Source organism: Cheilinus undulatus, linkage group 11 (genome assembly GCF_018320785.1).
Source record: "Cheilinus undulatus linkage group 11, ASM1832078v1, whole genome shotgun sequence".
NCBI lineage: Eukaryota > Metazoa > Chordata > Actinopteri > Labriformes > Labridae > Cheilinus > Cheilinus undulatus.
Genome location: NC_054875.1, coordinates 29,490,853 through 29,507,691, shown reverse-complemented (window position 1 = coordinate 29,507,691; position 16,839 = coordinate 29,490,853). Strand labels below are relative to the sequence as shown.

The 16,839-nt window shown below is 39.3% G+C and overlaps 1 protein-coding gene across 2 annotated transcripts in view; it reads right to left on the bottom strand.

Annotated features, from left to right (window-relative positions):
* The window catches only part of LOC121517877 (IQ motif and SEC7 domain-containing protein 1-like), a 174,298-nt gene that overhangs the window by 105,550 nt on the left and 51,909 nt on the right, over positions 1 to 16,839 (bottom strand). The window lies entirely within an intron of this gene.

Below are 16,839 nucleotides of genomic sequence, written 5' to 3'. Positions count from 1 at the left end.
ATTTTTTAATTTGGGTTTGTTGGGAAGAAAAGGACAGACAGCCTTGAATCAGTTTCTTCAACATTTTGTAACATTGACTAGTCAGCTTAAATTCATAGGAAAAAGTGAATTGCAGATTAATAGATGACTAAAACGATCCTAAAATGCAGTAGTAGTGTTATTCTGACACTGAGAACAAAGGGAGAAACCTCAAACTCAGCTCAGCTGGAGCTGAAAATCAAAGAGGTTCCTGACACAGCTGCTTTCTGGCTGAATGGGCTGCCAGTCTCTGCTGAGTTGTCTTTGCTGATATAAAGACAGATAACTGTGATAAACAAGAGCTGCAGGTCACAAAACGGCACAACCTGTACATGAGAAAGACTTGCTGACTCAGCATTTCTCATAAAATTTCTGTCAAGCATCCCTGGATGTTATCTGACTTACACAAAAGAAACTGTGATTTCTTTGTGCTGTTTTTAAAGCGTCTGCACAGTAGTAAGAGTTACAGTACTGGTGTAAGTGTGCGTGCCTTACAGTGGGAAACATTATGTTAGCCCCCAGCTGAGCAGCTCTGCAGGGATTCCATCTCCTCTCATAAGAATTCAGCCCACTTCAAAAACACGAGAGCATGACAGAGCAGGGATGCACTTTGACCAGCCAACCACAAGATGGCAGTACTTCACCTCTTCTGCATGAACAGCAGCAGTCTGGTGTGATCGATAGTATTACTGATGATGGGGAAACATTTCCCAAAGGAGGTTTATTGTTGGTCAACAGGCTAAGTGAGGGAAAGTATGTACTAAATGCTTAATTCAGCCACATTAATCACACATATGTGGCTTTGATAAATTATTCAGTCACAACAAGGATAACAGAGCACTGAATCTGAGGAAATACTGCAAATATGTGCTGTTTGAAGTGATTTAGCCTGTGTCATCTTGTTATTTCAGCTTTGTTATGTTGAGTTTTTTGCTGTAATTCAACAAAAACATTCTGCTCACCGCTGAAATCAGTCTAAACAGCTGAAAAAACTGAACTCCCCTGAGGTGCTAACCTCTCCATCCATTGCTTTGGATGAGGTGTTTGCTTTTTCACCGTTTTTCCATGAAACATACCAGCACTAATTCTGCAGCTCCCTGGCAGAGGGCAGAGCACGGTGTAAAGGCTCCTCCTGTCACTGACTTGGCCTCCAGCCTTAGAACATCAGAGGAAAAAGACAGACGAGCTTTTCATGGCAGCCCAAACAAAGAGCTGTCTCTCTCTCTCTCTGACTCTGACTGTGAAGTTCAGACTGAGACGTTTCTTGACCCCCACGGGCCTCCGCTGAAGCTCACACTTTCACATCAGCTGGTGTCAGTAATATTGATGTGCACCTATGGAAGCACCGGGACACACACCTGATATTTACAGAAGTGGAGAAGAACTCTGACCCTTTGGTTAAAAGAAGAGTACAGTCCAGAGGAAACTCACTACTCTCAGAGGTCCTTCAGGTTACTCAGCACCAGCTGAATAGAACACCTACTGTAATAGATGTTCTCACCTGTGTGATACAATTATCAAATCACTGCTGGATATTTTCATTTAGAACATGCAGCGCTCTCAACAAATCGCCCTGCCAGTTTGACTCAACACACCACTACACTTCATGACTCCTCACGGTGGCTCTTTTGACATGAATGAGAATAATTACAAAGGAAGTTAATAGCTGAGAGAAAAAATTAAAGATGATTCAATTGAAAAAACACAGCTAGATAATTTCAGGCATCTATTAATGAAATTAAAGACTAAATGAAACTGGAACCAAATTGCGACTGGGCAGAGTTTTCCTGTTTTTAATGTGAGACACATTTGCATCGTGAGTGAAGTTATCCACTGAGTTAGAGTCCCCACTTATAATTTTATGTGTTCCTAAAGCACGGCATCAGTATGTATAGCCTTGCTTTGTTCTTGCCAGAGGACACCCAGCTTGCTTCAGATTTTACAATTTTTTTTCAGCTCTGCCATCAACACTTTCAAAATTAGGGTTTAATATGCAGTGTGGACAACATTTTTAAAGTGTTAAATATATCTACAGTTGCAAGAAAAAGTATGTGAACCCTTTGGGATTTCTTGGATTTCTGCAGAAATTGGTCATAAAATGTGTTCTGATTTTCTTCTAAGTCACAACAATAGACAAACACAGTCTGCTTAAACTACCGTGCAAAAAATGATGTTTTCCTGTTTTTATTGAACAAAACATGTCAACATTCACAGTGCAGGGTGGAAAAAGTATGTGAACCCCTAGGCTAATAACTGGTTGACCCTCCTCTGGCAGCAATAGGGATTTTGGACCATTCTTCTTTACAAAACTGTTTCAGTTCAGCAATATTCTTGGGATGTCTGTTGTGAATCGCTCTCTTGAGGTCATGCCACAGCATCTCAATCAGGTTGAGGTCAGGACTCTGACTGGGCCACTCCAGAAGGCGTATTTTCTTCTGTTGAAGCCATTCTGTTGTTGATTTACTTCTATGCTTTGGGTCGTTGTCCTGTTGCATCACCCATCCTCTGTTGAGCTTCAGTTGGTGGACAGATGGTCTTAAGTTTTCCTGTAAAATGTCTTGATAAACTTGGGAATTCATTTTTCCGTCAATGACGGCAATCGGTCCAGGCCCCGAGGCAGCAGCCACAAACCATGATGGCCCCTCGGTTTTGATGTTGGTGTGCTGTGCCTTTTTTTTCTCCACACATAGCGTTGTGTGTTCCTTCCAAACAACTCAATTTTAGTTTCATCTATGGACAGAATATTTTGCCAGTAGTGCTGTGGAAAATCCAGGTGCTCTTTTGCAAACTTTAAACATGCAGCAATGTGTTTTTTAGACAGCTGTGGCTTCCTCTGTGGTGTCCTCCCATGAACTCCATTCTTGTTTAATGTTTTACTTATTGTAGATTTGTCAACACAAATGTTGGCATGTGCTAGAGACTTCTGTAAGTCTTAAGCTGACACTCTAGGAATCTTCTTCACCTCATTGAGCATTCTGCGCTGTGCTCTTGCAGTCATCTTTACAGGACGACCACACCTAGGGAGAGTAGCAACAGTGCTGAACCTTCTCCATTTGTAGATCTTCTGTCTTACCGTGGACACATGAACATCAAAGCTTTTAGAGATACTTTTGTAACCCTTTCCAGCTTCATGCAAGTCAACAATTCTTGATCGTAGGTCTTCTGAGAGCTCTTTTGTGCCAGGTATGGTTCACAACAGGCAATGCTTCTTGAGAACAGCAAATTCAAAACTGGTGTGTGTTTTTTATGGGTCAGGGCAGCTTTAGCCAACACATCCACTCTCATCACATTAATTGGACTCCAGGTTGGTTGACTCCTGGCTCCAATTAGCTCTTGGAGAAGTCATTAGCCTAGGGGTTCACATACTTTTCCCACCCTGCACTGGGAATGTTGACATGTTTTGTACAACAAAACATGAAAACATATCATTTGTTGTGTGGTATTAGTTTAAGCAGACTGTGTCTGTCTATTGTTGTGAATTAGATGAAGTTTAGAACACATTTAATGACCAATTTCTGCAGAAATCCAAGAAATCCCAAAGGGTTCACATACTTTTTCTTGCAACTGTATATATGGATCTAATAAACATTGTCATTTTGCTGTGTATTTTACTTAATTATAGAGGTGTGACTTTACCTGGACCACCAGGTTGGAGATCTATTCTCTTGTTGTTCTTGGCAATGAGAAAAAAACAACAATTTTAATGTAGAAATCATTAGTAACTACACAAATTAAATACTTTTTACTTTTAATTGAGCAGATTCATAGACCAGCACTTTTACTTTTACTTAAGTACATTTTAACCAGAATTAATTTAAATGTATTTATACTTGTAGAATTACTGTACACTATTATTATTGTGTAATGTATTGTATCATAGTGTATCCTATCACATCATATCATTACTATATCATATTGTGAGTTAGCCCACAAATTATGCCTAAACCTAATGTTTGCAGAGAGAAAAAAGCTTATTGCTGGTGCGTCCAAATGTTTTAGTTTAAATAATGTGATATAGAGATTGGTTATACAATCCAGGCCTCCACGCCTCCCACCTAAAGTTACAATAAAAGTTCCTTTATCATTTATCATTACCCCCTTTTGTTTGTATATAACATCTGTGCTTATATCCACGTTTGAGTTCTTTCAAAAAAGTAAAAAAAAAAAAAACCCTCATTTGACTGCCAGTCTCATAGTCAAACACCTGCTTATGAAACAAGGCTCATTCCATTTAAGCTACACAATATGGACAAAAGTATTTTTTACAACACCTGTTTACTATTGAATCCAGGTGTTTCTATCAGACCCCTTGACACAAGTGTATAAAATCAAGCACCTAGTCATGCAGTCTCCACTGGCAAACAAAGTTTATATAAAATGAGTCGTTCTGAAGAACTCAGCAACTTCAAGCATGGTATTGTGATGGAGGCCATCACAAAGCAGACGCTTTTATCCAAAGCAAAGTACATTCCAGAGCAAGACACAAGCACAGATCTAGACAAGAAGAAACCAGATCAGTAAGTGCCACAAAGTGCTTCAAGTCTATTTGGACGCAGGTACTGCCATGCTTTGTTAGAGGCAATACACATAGTAGTGTATGAACAGATTTTTTAGAGGGACAACAGTGGGGAATAGTTTAGCTAAGTGCATAGTGTTCTAAACTTCCACTGGCATTAATGTAAGCACAAAAACTGTGCAGTGGAACCTTCATTGAATGGGTTTCCATGGCAGAGCAGCTGCATACAGGCCTCTCATCACCAGTGTCAAATGTTGGATGGAGTGGTGTACAGCAACGGTACCTGCCTGACTGAGTTGTGCCAACTGTGAAGTTTGGTCAAGTAAAGATAATGGTATGGGGCTGTTTTCAGGGTTTGAGCCCCTTATCTCAAGTGAAGGTATTCTTAATGCTTCAACATACCAAGACGTTTTGGACAACGCTAAGCTTCCAACTTTGTGGCAACAGTTTGGAGAAGGCTCCTCTATTCCAACATGACTGTGCCTAAGCGCACAAAGCAAGGACTATAAAGGCATGGTTTGATAAGTTTGGTGTGGAAGAACTTGACTGTTCTGCAGAGAGCCCTGACCTCAACCTTATCGAGCGCCTTTGGGATGAACTAGAATGGAGTCATAGATTTGCCTGTTTCCTCCAAATAAATCATTGATTATAAAGGCTGTCTTGATAATATCAACTTATAAATGAAATTCTGAAAAATAACTCACTTCTAATCAATCTCCCTGGTATGTGCATTTATATTTTAAAGGTAAATGAGACCATTTTGCAGGATTGTTGGAGCAGCAGCATTTCAACTGGCCTGTAAATCTTTAAAATTTTCTAGAAGCTCACTAAGTCAGGAAAAATAAACTTCACTATATGGGGGCACTTATAACAGTCAAAGATGATTCCAAAAAGAAAAATGCAAGAGCTTTTGTCATACTACTTAACAACTAGTCAAACAGCCTACCATCTAATAATACCAGTCCCTAGCTCATAAGCTCATGGAAATCACTCAACTAGGAGCTGTCTGTATTATAAATGGGCAAGTATAATATCATTATACAGTCACCATAATGCAGACTTAATGAGTGAGAACAAGGATGGATCAAGTCTTATCATAGAAGAAATTGGTAATTCAAATCTTGAGATAAATTGTTTAATTAAGCGGTTTATCTCATGTTGCAAATGAGAATATGGCTCATTGAGTGGAAAAAAACGTGTAGTAATTAGTCAAATATCAGAAATCTGGCCAATCAGATTTGACTATGTAGTCTGGAGGAGTACCTCTAGACTTTTTCTATCATTATTACTACTTTGTATCTTACATGGTTATTATCATTGTGTTTAAGGTCATTTTATCCAACATTAAGGGCTCTAATTGACTAGATCAGAGATCACAGATTAGCATCAGGCTCCTCTTCACTCTGTCAAAAATGTCTTAATACCTGCCTTTAAACCAGACAATCTTAAGCATAATAACAATCAGTAATGAACTTTTATTATTTTAAGTGTCCCTCTTGACTGATATTTTCAAGAGGGACATCACTGAAAATACTTTTCATAGATATTAAACCAGCAGCTAAAGAAAGAGGGTGGTTTAGTATTCATTATGTCATCAATATGCAATACCACACAAACAAAGGCAAAGCCAGCCCTGAGCTTCTTGATCAGACTGAGCTGTTTTGCATGTCTCATTTATGCCTGTTATGGCCCTTTTGATTCTCACAGTCTAATCCCTCTATCATCTTCTGCTCTTCCTGTGCAGATTTCACCTCGTGCACAAACAAATCACACACATACACATGCAGGAGCATGATGGTAATATCTTCTTGCATGAACACAGACCAATCCCTGCAAAAGCAGCTGATCATGCTGCTCTTCAGTCTTATTTATTGGAGAACTAGTCTTTGCTCCTTCACCTCCTCCCTGCAAACCCCCCCTCAGCTCCCCCTTATCCTGATGTGAGCAATGATACACAGCGTTGGAATTGCAAATGCCTCAAATCAGACTGTGAGATGGATCTGAAGCACTCAGTGGCCCTACGCCTCATATTACTCTGCTATGAAGTTGATGAAAGGATAAGCTATGTGTGAGAGAATCTGTAATCTCTGCCTATGTCTACTTTAACAGGGAAAGTGACAATAGCTGTTAGAATGAAGGCATAACACTTTAGTGTAAAAAAGATGCTCTGATGCGTTTTCTCTAAGCTCATGGTGCATCAGTTACTTGCATCATCCGCAGGATTTAAAATTACATTGATGTTGCACATGATTTTGTCACAATGGACACCTGCATTTCTTTCTATTACTGCAGCAAGGACACATTTATTCAAGGCTCCATGTTACACAAACTCCTGAAGAGAAGCACAAATGCACACATTTTTGTGACCGTGACAAATTGCTTTTTCTGGCATGCTGAAAAAGAAAGAGACTAGTGAGAGAGGCCACCAAGACTCCTGCGACTACTCTGAAGGAGTTACAAGCTTGAGCAGCTGAGATGGGAGAGACTCTGAGTACAACAACTGTTGCCTGGGTTCTTCACCAGTCAAAGCTTTATGGGAGAGTGGCAAAGAAAAAGTCACTGCTGAGGAAAACTCATTAAATCTCAACCATATCAAAAGACATGTAGGAGAATCCATGGTCAAGTGGAAGCAAGTTCTTTGGTCTGATGAGGCCAAAATGTTGCTTTTTGGCCATAAGACAAGACAATGTGTTTGCCAGACACCAAACACTGCACATCACCAAAAACACACCACCCCTACTGTGAAGTAGAGTGGTGGCAGCATCATGCTGTGGGGATGCTTCTCGGCAGCCAGCCCTAAGAAGCTTGTAAAGGTAGAGGGTAAAATGAATGCAGCAAATGAAGGCTCATAAAGGTCAAGAATTGAATTAATGGGGAAAAATATGGGCAAATTCTGGAAGACCGGCTGCAAGAGAACTACGGCTTGGGAGCAGATTTATTTTCCAGCAAGACAATGACCCGGGGCATACAGCAAAATCCACACAAAAATGGTTTAAAGACAACAAGGTGAATGTTCTGGAGCGGCTGAGTCAAAACCCAGACCTCATTCCAGTAAAGAATTTGTTGCTGGACTTGAAAAGGGCTGTTCATTCCTGATCCCAGCAGTGTCCAAGCCTGACTTACACCTATCCACACAGACTCAGTGATTGCAGCCAAAGGTGCATCTACAGTACTAAATACTGACTTGAAGGGGGGTAAATATTTATGCAGTCACTCACAAATTTTTATTTAACAGACATGACTTAGTAGAAATCTGTTTTCACTTTGATATTAAATAGTATTTTTTGTCTTTTTCTGCCAAAAAAGCCAAATTATATTGGCCATGATTGATTTATTAAATCAATAAAAGAGTAAAACATCCAAGCGGATGAATACTTTTAAGAGGCAGTGTAAGGCACATGATAACAATGGTAATATGATGCAGTGAATTTATGATATTTAAAAACTGACAATCACACAATGGTATAAATTCAGTGATCATCAACTGGAGGCCCGGGGCCACATCAGGCCCCCCAATGGCTTCACATCCGGCCCCTGGAGGATAATAAAGTTACTTTTTTTTTTTTTGTTCAAAAGAAAAGAAACATGGCATGGGTTTCTGTAGTTCTGTAATTTGGCATGGTAATAATATACGTATCATTTTCATTTTGATTAAAGCAGCAAGTTTTAAAGAGGTAGTGAACACTTTAAAATTGTTTTCAGCTGTACACTGAAGTATCTTACAGAACTATGATAAAATACTGGTGTTATTTCTGACATTTGCGCCGAACTGATCAATATTTGCATTTTACATCTTTTAGTTAGCTCAAATGAACATCTGCCTTGAGAAATGTTTTCTGAAAAGGCGGGGCTTATGTGACGTGAAACCTACCATCTGATGATTTTGACTGGTATTGCAAATTGGATATGAATTGTTGCATTTAAGAGTTTTTGTCATTCTCATATCTAATAAGAAAAAACACAACAATCTGAATGATTGCATTTAAAAAGTTTCCTTTTTCCATGAAGCTCAGACCTGATTACTATATCAAATATTGAATATTTTTTGGGAAATTTAACCCTTTTAAAGCCAGTTTAAGTGCAAAAATGCCTGTATTTTGCCATTTAAAAAACACTTCATTAAAATGGTTTTAATATATATTACATGCAAATTGATTTCCTTCAAGAAAATTATCATAGCCTTGAATAAGTTAGTAATGAGCAACAACTTTCTTTCCAATTCTAAGATTTTATTTACTGATTTATTTATTTTTAGATAGTGCCCCTATAGAAAATGAAAAAAGCATGCAATTCCCTCTCATGCCAAATATCGAAAAATGGCTGACATTTGGTGACCAACAGAAAAAAAAAGAATAAAAGCCTTATAACATAACATTTTATTTATTTATTTTAGGTTTTTTTTACTATGAAGGCTGGGGGATCAAATGTTTTAGTTTTAATGGGTATCAAAGCAGCATTTTTGTTTCTGAACACCCTGAGTGTAGTGCATAGAGGTTATTATTGACCCATTTCAGGTTCTGATACTAAAATGTTAAAATTCATTTGAAAAAAAACACAGTCAAAATAATAATAAAAAAAAAGAAAACAAAAATGACCAAAAAAAGCCACAACATACAAAATTCCCCCTCATGTGTTAAAAAAACATGGGGACTAAAATTGCACATGAACCACAGCCAGTAGTCACGGGACTGACTGCTGGCCAGACCTTTTATTCTGTCTTGATCCTTTTCAAAGGTTACTTTGCAGCATGGCTGTCTGAATGCAAAACACACACTTACAACTGCACATGCAGACACTCTTACCCAGAAATCTCTTCCTTTGACTAAGGATCATCAACAGAACACTTAAGTGAAAGGCTTGCAGCTCCAAGAGCTTTACATTTCTCTTTTCTTAAATGTAAAAGTCAAAGAAACTTATCATAAGCCACTTGGCCTCATGCACTCCAGAATCAAACGTGTGGTTTCCATTGATGGGGCTCCACAGCGCAGCACGGAGTCTGTAATTAACTCTTGGAGAATGTGATGATGAAACAAAAGCTGCAAACTTCAAAAGACAAACTGGGAGCTTTTTTCCAGGGGCTCCAACACATTACGGAAGTGGGCACTCGCTTTCATGGGGCTGTTAATCATCGTGCAGTTGTGATTTCCCATCTGCTTGAATCAAACTTTACAATACTAGCAGCAGTAAATAAAAAAGGGCCTAATAAAGAAAGAATCCATACAACGGAAGTGGAAGGCACTTTCATTACCGTCTTTCTGAAACCCTCTGCAACTCTTGCGCACAAAGGCTGCTCCTTCATTTGGCGTGGACTGTTAGCTGCCACATACAATAAATGTTTACTGCATTGTTAAGCCCTTTTTCCGAATGACCTCGGATACTGTCAAGGCCTAACACAGAGGGAGGGGTGCAGTGGTGGAAATGTATGTTAATACTTAGTCATATGTCACTTGTGCACCATATTCATCCCTGCTGGCTACATCACAGCCTCCAACCGTCAGCAAATAACACCCTGGCTGTTCACAGGCAGGCCAGGAGGGAAGGACGGGGGCTGGGGGGGTGCTGTGATCAGGCCATTCCTGAGGATCAATAGCCTCTGCAGTGGTATTATTAGAGGGGCCTGCAGATAATCACAGGTTCTGTTCGGAAATAGTCATTCCCCATAATGAACACCATTAAGTGTGTGAATTATTTAGATGTGAATGGAGCTCCTGGTTCAGATCTGTTCTAAGTGGCGTACGCCAAATCAGAACCAAGAGCACAAACATACACTGCAATGCAATATTAGCACATTTATGACCCTTTTGGTGATTATATGGGAGCTTTACGAGAGGGATGTAAACGTTTGCTGAAAGATTTACACTTCAACATGATTGTATACCTTTACCCCTGTAAGAACCCTGTGTTTATCTATCCATCAAAGCTGATGTCATTTATTAATAGTGCAGAAAATCTGAGAGGCAGTGCTACTGAGCAAAGCAAGAAAGAGGAAAAGGATACAGACATGTTTTTTAGAGAATCGGATTAAAAAAGTGAAAATCTTTTAAGAAAAAAATTAACCTAAAGAGAGGCGAAAAGGAGCAGCAGAGCATCTTGGGTATTTAAAAGCCTTCATTCAGCCTTGAGCTGGGCTTGATGGGTGCACAGAGGTCTTAACTCTGGACAGGACTGAACTAGAAGGCAGCTGCAGGCGATGAATACACCAGCTACGGCACATGCAAAAGCCAAATCAGTTTTCACACTTTTTTCATGTCTGTAAGGGTACAGAGAGCGTTTTTTTTCCTCTCTTAGCGTCATCTGTTACTTTTACGTCGGATCTGATCATTTAATATTTAACTCTACTGTTTGTGGCGTTTCGTTTCAAGTTGTAGTCACATTTAAGATAAATTCAGATTCTTTTCTCCTCACTACCATACAGAGCAATTATTCCATCTCACAATAAGCTCTAATCCTGCATCCTGATTGGCCGGGGCCACCTGCTCCACTTTCACTTTCTTAACCCAGCATAAAACGCACTTCCTGCTTTTAACTCTCAAGGCTGCAGAGAAGTCTCCACACAGTCATGAGGAGAACAGCAGCCAAGACAACACCACAACACAGAATACAAAAGAAACCAGAGCCACAACAATGCAGCTATTTTCCTCTGTAGGTTTCCTTTTATAACAGACTCCTACACAACAGTATGGCAGGAAGACATATGAATAATGGAGACTGAAGAAAGCCAGATGCAGCACTAAAGAGAAAAAATGAACATCATACACTTTATAAACAGTTGTAATGCTGACGTCAGAAGCTTGGTGGCTGTCGAACACGGGGCTTCGACAATCATTACATTTTTCATTGCACATACCGTTTTAAAAACATGACACTTGTAGTCCATTTTGTGGATTCGTCTCTGTGTGGTGGCTCTTGATCCACTGTACTCTAAAAGTTGAGCTCGTCCCTGTTGCTTGTGCAACTTTTCTTAACACACTTTTTTCCCTAGTCAACTTTCCACTAATATGCTTTGACAACAGCCTCTGAAAACATCCTGCCCTTTCAGCAATGACCGACTGTGGCTTACTCTCCTTTTGGAGAATGATGATGATTGTCTTCTGAACAACAGTCGAGTCAGCAGTCTTCCCCATGATAGTGGTTGTGTGTACTGAACCACAGTGAGGGAATGAAGTCTTAGGAAACCTTTGTAAACTGTCTTTTTCCAAATTATTCTAATATTTCAAGATAGTGGATTTTTGATTTTTATGAGCTGTAAGCCATAATCATTAAGATTAAAACAAAAAAAGCCTGCAAAAGTTTCACTTTGTATGAGATGAATCTAGACTGCATCTGTATCAGGTGCAGACTGGTGTGCTTGTGGAGAAACAAAGTGAGAATGCAATTTGCAAAGATTAAAGTTAGATGCTAATGAATGCTGTCAGCATCTTTAGCCAATCAAACTCCATTCACTTTATCCTTGTCAGACCTGCCTACAGAATTGACTGGGCTCCTGAAAAACCCAGAGAAAGCATCCTCCCCAGGTTGGGATTAACTATTGATATCAACACGTATGTGTTGGATCAGTAGCTTCCTGGCTAATATTTACTTAATTTTGGAGCTGAAAAGTATGTAAAGCCATTATTAGGTTCTGATGTTCAAATTACTTCTTTGTGCATCTTTTTAACCACTTTTAATACCCCCCTCCCCCCATGTTTCCATATTCTTCCAACATTTGACCCATTTTTGCCAACACAACAACTTTTTGCTGTTTTTTAAACACCTTTCACGACTTAAGTTGCCCATTTTTGCCACTCCTATCTCATTTTTACCCATTGACCTTTTGCCACTTTATCAATTTTTGCAATTTTTGTCCCATTTAACCCTTTTTTGTCATTATTTACCACTTTTCAAAATTTTTTGACCCTAGTTAGCCCTTCGTAACCACATTTTACTTTTATCCAATTTTGGCTGTTTTAAGCCCATTTTTGCGACATTACACAAATTTTGCCACTGTGTAACCACTTTTTATCGCTTTTTCTGCCACTTTGGATGGCTCTCAACACTGTGCCCGCTCCCTTCTGTCACACTAAAGAGCCGGCTCATTTGGGATGACACATCAGTAACTTTTAGTGCCAGGGATTGGAAAATTATATAAAAAGTCACACAGGACAAACAGGAAAAAATTGCGAACAAAAAAATCCAGCAGAAACAGCAGCACAACATCTGTTTCTTTGTGTAAAAACATGTAAACATGCAGGTGTTAATCTCTGCTACACAGTCAAATACTCTCTTAACATTTCTAACCCTTTTCAGGTAAGTGTTAACTAAGGTCCAGAGATGCTCAAAGAAAATGTTTTAGATCACAAAATCAGTCTTGACATGATGTAAAAAGAAAATCTTAATTGGAATTAATTGAAATTTCACCAATTTTGTCCTGATTGTCCACACAAAGAATTTCCTAGAGAAACTTACTGGGATTTTTTCCCTTTTTATTTCCAGAGAACAAGTTCACTTACTGTTCTTTACTGCTGTACTTCAGTTGGCGTGTTCAAATTACGTTTAATAAACCCGCCTCACATTGCTGCAAATCAAGAAGCCATTTTCACCTCTTACACTTTATTGGCAGTTTCCCCGTCTCTGTAGCTAATGGCAACTTTCTAAGTATCCAATTTATTATTAGTCTCGTAAAGAAATTTCCCCTTCTTTCATTTCATTATTCCCCTGTAAGTGCTTCAGCATTTCTCTCCTTTATGCTCAGTGTTTCATTTCACTGTAGGGCTCTACATGCTCAGGTTTACTGCAGCTGCTGACTGACTGAGGCAGTGAGCAGAGCGGGCAAATCAAGAACAGAGAGAGACATTAAACACCTTGAGAAACACGTTGGTTGATTTGATGCTAGAGATTCTGATGGAGGTCAGGTAATCTAACACCTCTGTTCCGGTTCACATCTTCTATTGCACTGCAGACATCTTCATCGCATGCACAGACATACTCTACATCTCAGTGATTTCACTGCCTAATGGTTACAGAGTGTGCTCATGTGTGAAACCTCTGCGAAACAGTAACAGAAACATTTCAAAGATAATTAATGCAGTCAACACAATATAATTAAACAAAACACTATTACAAGGATTCAGTGAATAAATTTCTTGTCATAAAAAAATCTATCAGTTATTAATATAGTTTAAAGTCATGTTTAATTTTGCTCTGATTGCAGCTTCTAAAGTTCGTTAGGCCAGTGAAGAAGAAGAAGAAGAAGAAGAAGAAGAAGAAGAAGAAGAAGAAGAAGAAGAAGAGTTGCAGTTGAAGTAATGTCTTAGCGTTGGAGGTACGGATAGGGATGGGAATTGATGGTATTTTCACTACCCGAGTACTCACATGGCCCAGTGCACAAAAACAAGAAAAAAAAAAAAAAAAAAAGAGGCTGCAGGTGACCCGCTATGCAAAACTGACATTACTTGATCCGTTTTTGCTTCTTTGAACAGTAAGGTAAGGATGTAGCCAGCTGTCATAGCACAACCCTAGCATAAAGACTGAAAACAATGGGGTAGAGTAGGGTAAGATCCAGTTTTTACTCATGTGGCTCTCCAGGAAAGGAATAAAGCTGCAGGGCAGTCAGACACTGAAAACTTCCACTTTTGATTTGGGGCGTGTATTCTCTTAATTTACTGCATCAAAGGTGACATAATTGACCAAATGACATTAATGGCATTCATGAATGTTCATAAAGCCTCCTCCATGTGAATGACAGGCGTCAGTATGACAGTGTCATGTAAGTCTCATGTGTACCCCTTCAAAATAAAGCGTTATGCTCAAAAAAGTAGTAAATGTGATCTTGTTTTGGTGGGGAGTTGAATCTAAATGTAAAATATGGCCTTAAGTTTAACTTTTCTGTGTTGAACTTTGTAAAGAGCAAAACATATCCACGTCATGTCTGTCCTTCATATTACACACAAAAAAAAACGTATCACAAAATCTGGTCAGACAAGTTCCACTTTTTTCTCCAAACTGAAAACTACTTCTACATGTAGGGATTTAACAATCAGTTTGAACATTTTGTGAGCTTACTGTTTTTCTTCTGAGCTCATTTAGTCGACAATTTCTCTGCTGATCTGGCTTAGAAGCAGAACCATCATAACCCGTGCTCCAACGGCTGCATCATTAGTAAACTATTGAGTCTTATATGAACACTACAGCTATTATTAATAATGCTATTCAGCAGATCAAATGCTTCTTCATCCTGAAATTGCTTTGTTGCTGGGGCAGGAGGAAGAGAAAAGAGAGGTAGACAGACATAAAAAGAATGATACAAGAGGAGTGCAAACAAAGAAAGGGAGGTAAAGAAAAAAAACGTAGTAGCAGCAACAATCTGAGAAAATCCCTTGGGGTTTGTTTCTGCTATTACGCTCCAGCAACAGCTCTGCTCGTTCTGAATGCTCTTCCCTTGAGATTGTCGCCGTTCAGCACGTCAGCGGGCCACTCACACTGCTGCAACACCAAAGTTTGCCCATTAATTCCTATCACTCTGTTAAAGTGGCTCTCCAAAGTCTGTGAGAATTAAAGAAACTTTCAGAGAGCGACGGCCTTTAACTGAAGTCTGAAAGTAACAGGCTTAAATTAACCGGGCTGCGATAACTTCACTCTTTTTTGAGCTGACGCTTCTACAGCTACAAACACTTCCTGTAATGAAAGTTTTCTTTAAAATTTTTCCAAATATGCTCAGTGAAAACATCTAAAACAAGTGGAGTGATTCAGCCGACTGGAGGGCACGGCGCTGCCGCTCACAAACGGCACAATAATTAATATTTCACCTCCTCCCTTCCTCCAGTTACAAAGATCAATCCCTCACTCACAGCCAAAATGCTTCAATGGAGAATGATTACCTGGCAATTTCTTCCCATTTCTTTGAAGATATGAAGTGAAAAAGTGTTGTTTTCTAAGGCCTGAGAGGTATACAGTGCAGGGTAGAACTAGAACATCTTCAGTGTAGATTTATCACTGGACCCTTGACACTGCATGTTATGCATTAAGGAAATGATGCCTGGAAGAAGCTATGAGCAAGGCTTTTCTGTTTAACATTAAAGCATCCAGGATTAGAGGATGGTCAGGGAATGGCTGGGCCACCCTCAAAATCTGATTAGCCAAACAGAAATCCTAAACTATGAACATCTATTTACCTTATCAGAGGCAGGACTTAAGGTAAAATTATGTTTTCAGGCTGTATGACAAATAAAACCAATGATGAATGTAAAGTGTAGCCCCTCAAGTTGGCACCAGAAACCAATGAATACACACTAGAACAGTGTTTCCCAACCATTTTTCCTTGGACACACTTTTCATACTGCACTTTATGCTGCTGTTGTAAATGGGGGAAGAGATTTGTCATGCTTGAACCATTTGTTGCAACATGTTTTTGGCTTTTTTGCTGACAAGCTCCTCTTCCCCTGCATTGCGCCCGTCCTTCTCTGCATCCATGTTGTCTTACTTGCAGCATACACGTATGGTTGTTGTGAATAAGCAGGGGGAGTGGTGTGTTTTTTCATTTTTTCAGAGGTGAAGTGAATGGTTAGGGTGATGGGGAACAGGCAGTGACGAGAAGTAGAAGAGTCGGGGAGGATTTCTATCTCCTTTGAAAATATATCGATATATTTGGAAAAACCCAAAATATCGTCAGCCTACACTGACAAACCTTTGTTAAAGCTGTTTGCAAAGAAGCTTAAGGTCCGCCTCAGCTCCTCCTGTTCCTGGATTTATCAAAAGGCAGGAGAGGATAACATTTCCAGTTGGGTCAACTCAGTCCAAATACGCTGGATCCCCTCCAAAATTAACTCAGTGCTGTTCTTAGCATTCCTTGTATGTGCATGTAGTTGTGGTAATGAAGTTGTTGGCATATTTAGAGTCAATGCTGGCTAATCACACTGATTGACACAATAAAAAGAATTAAAAAGACTTCCTGGCTCAACAAATATGACACAAATAAAATAAAGCAACTGATAATAAACCAAAATTCATCACATATGCTCTTTTTACTCCAGTGCTCACCTCTGTGAAAACTTAATTAAAAAGACAACAGAGAGATAATTGAGCGAAGTCAGAATGATCCAAAATCTTAATGGGGTTATGTTCCCCCTGCACTGTCATCATTTATAAATTAGTTGTTAACCACAGCGTGACATTGAGAGATGACTGAAGCAAACAGCACTGCTGAGCCTGAGAGGAGAACAATCAAACCAATCAAACAGCCGTCATCTTGTTTACAGTCATGATCCATTAACCTATCAGCTCTCAGCTGTGTGTCACATTTATAAACAGAGCAATAATCACACAGGGGG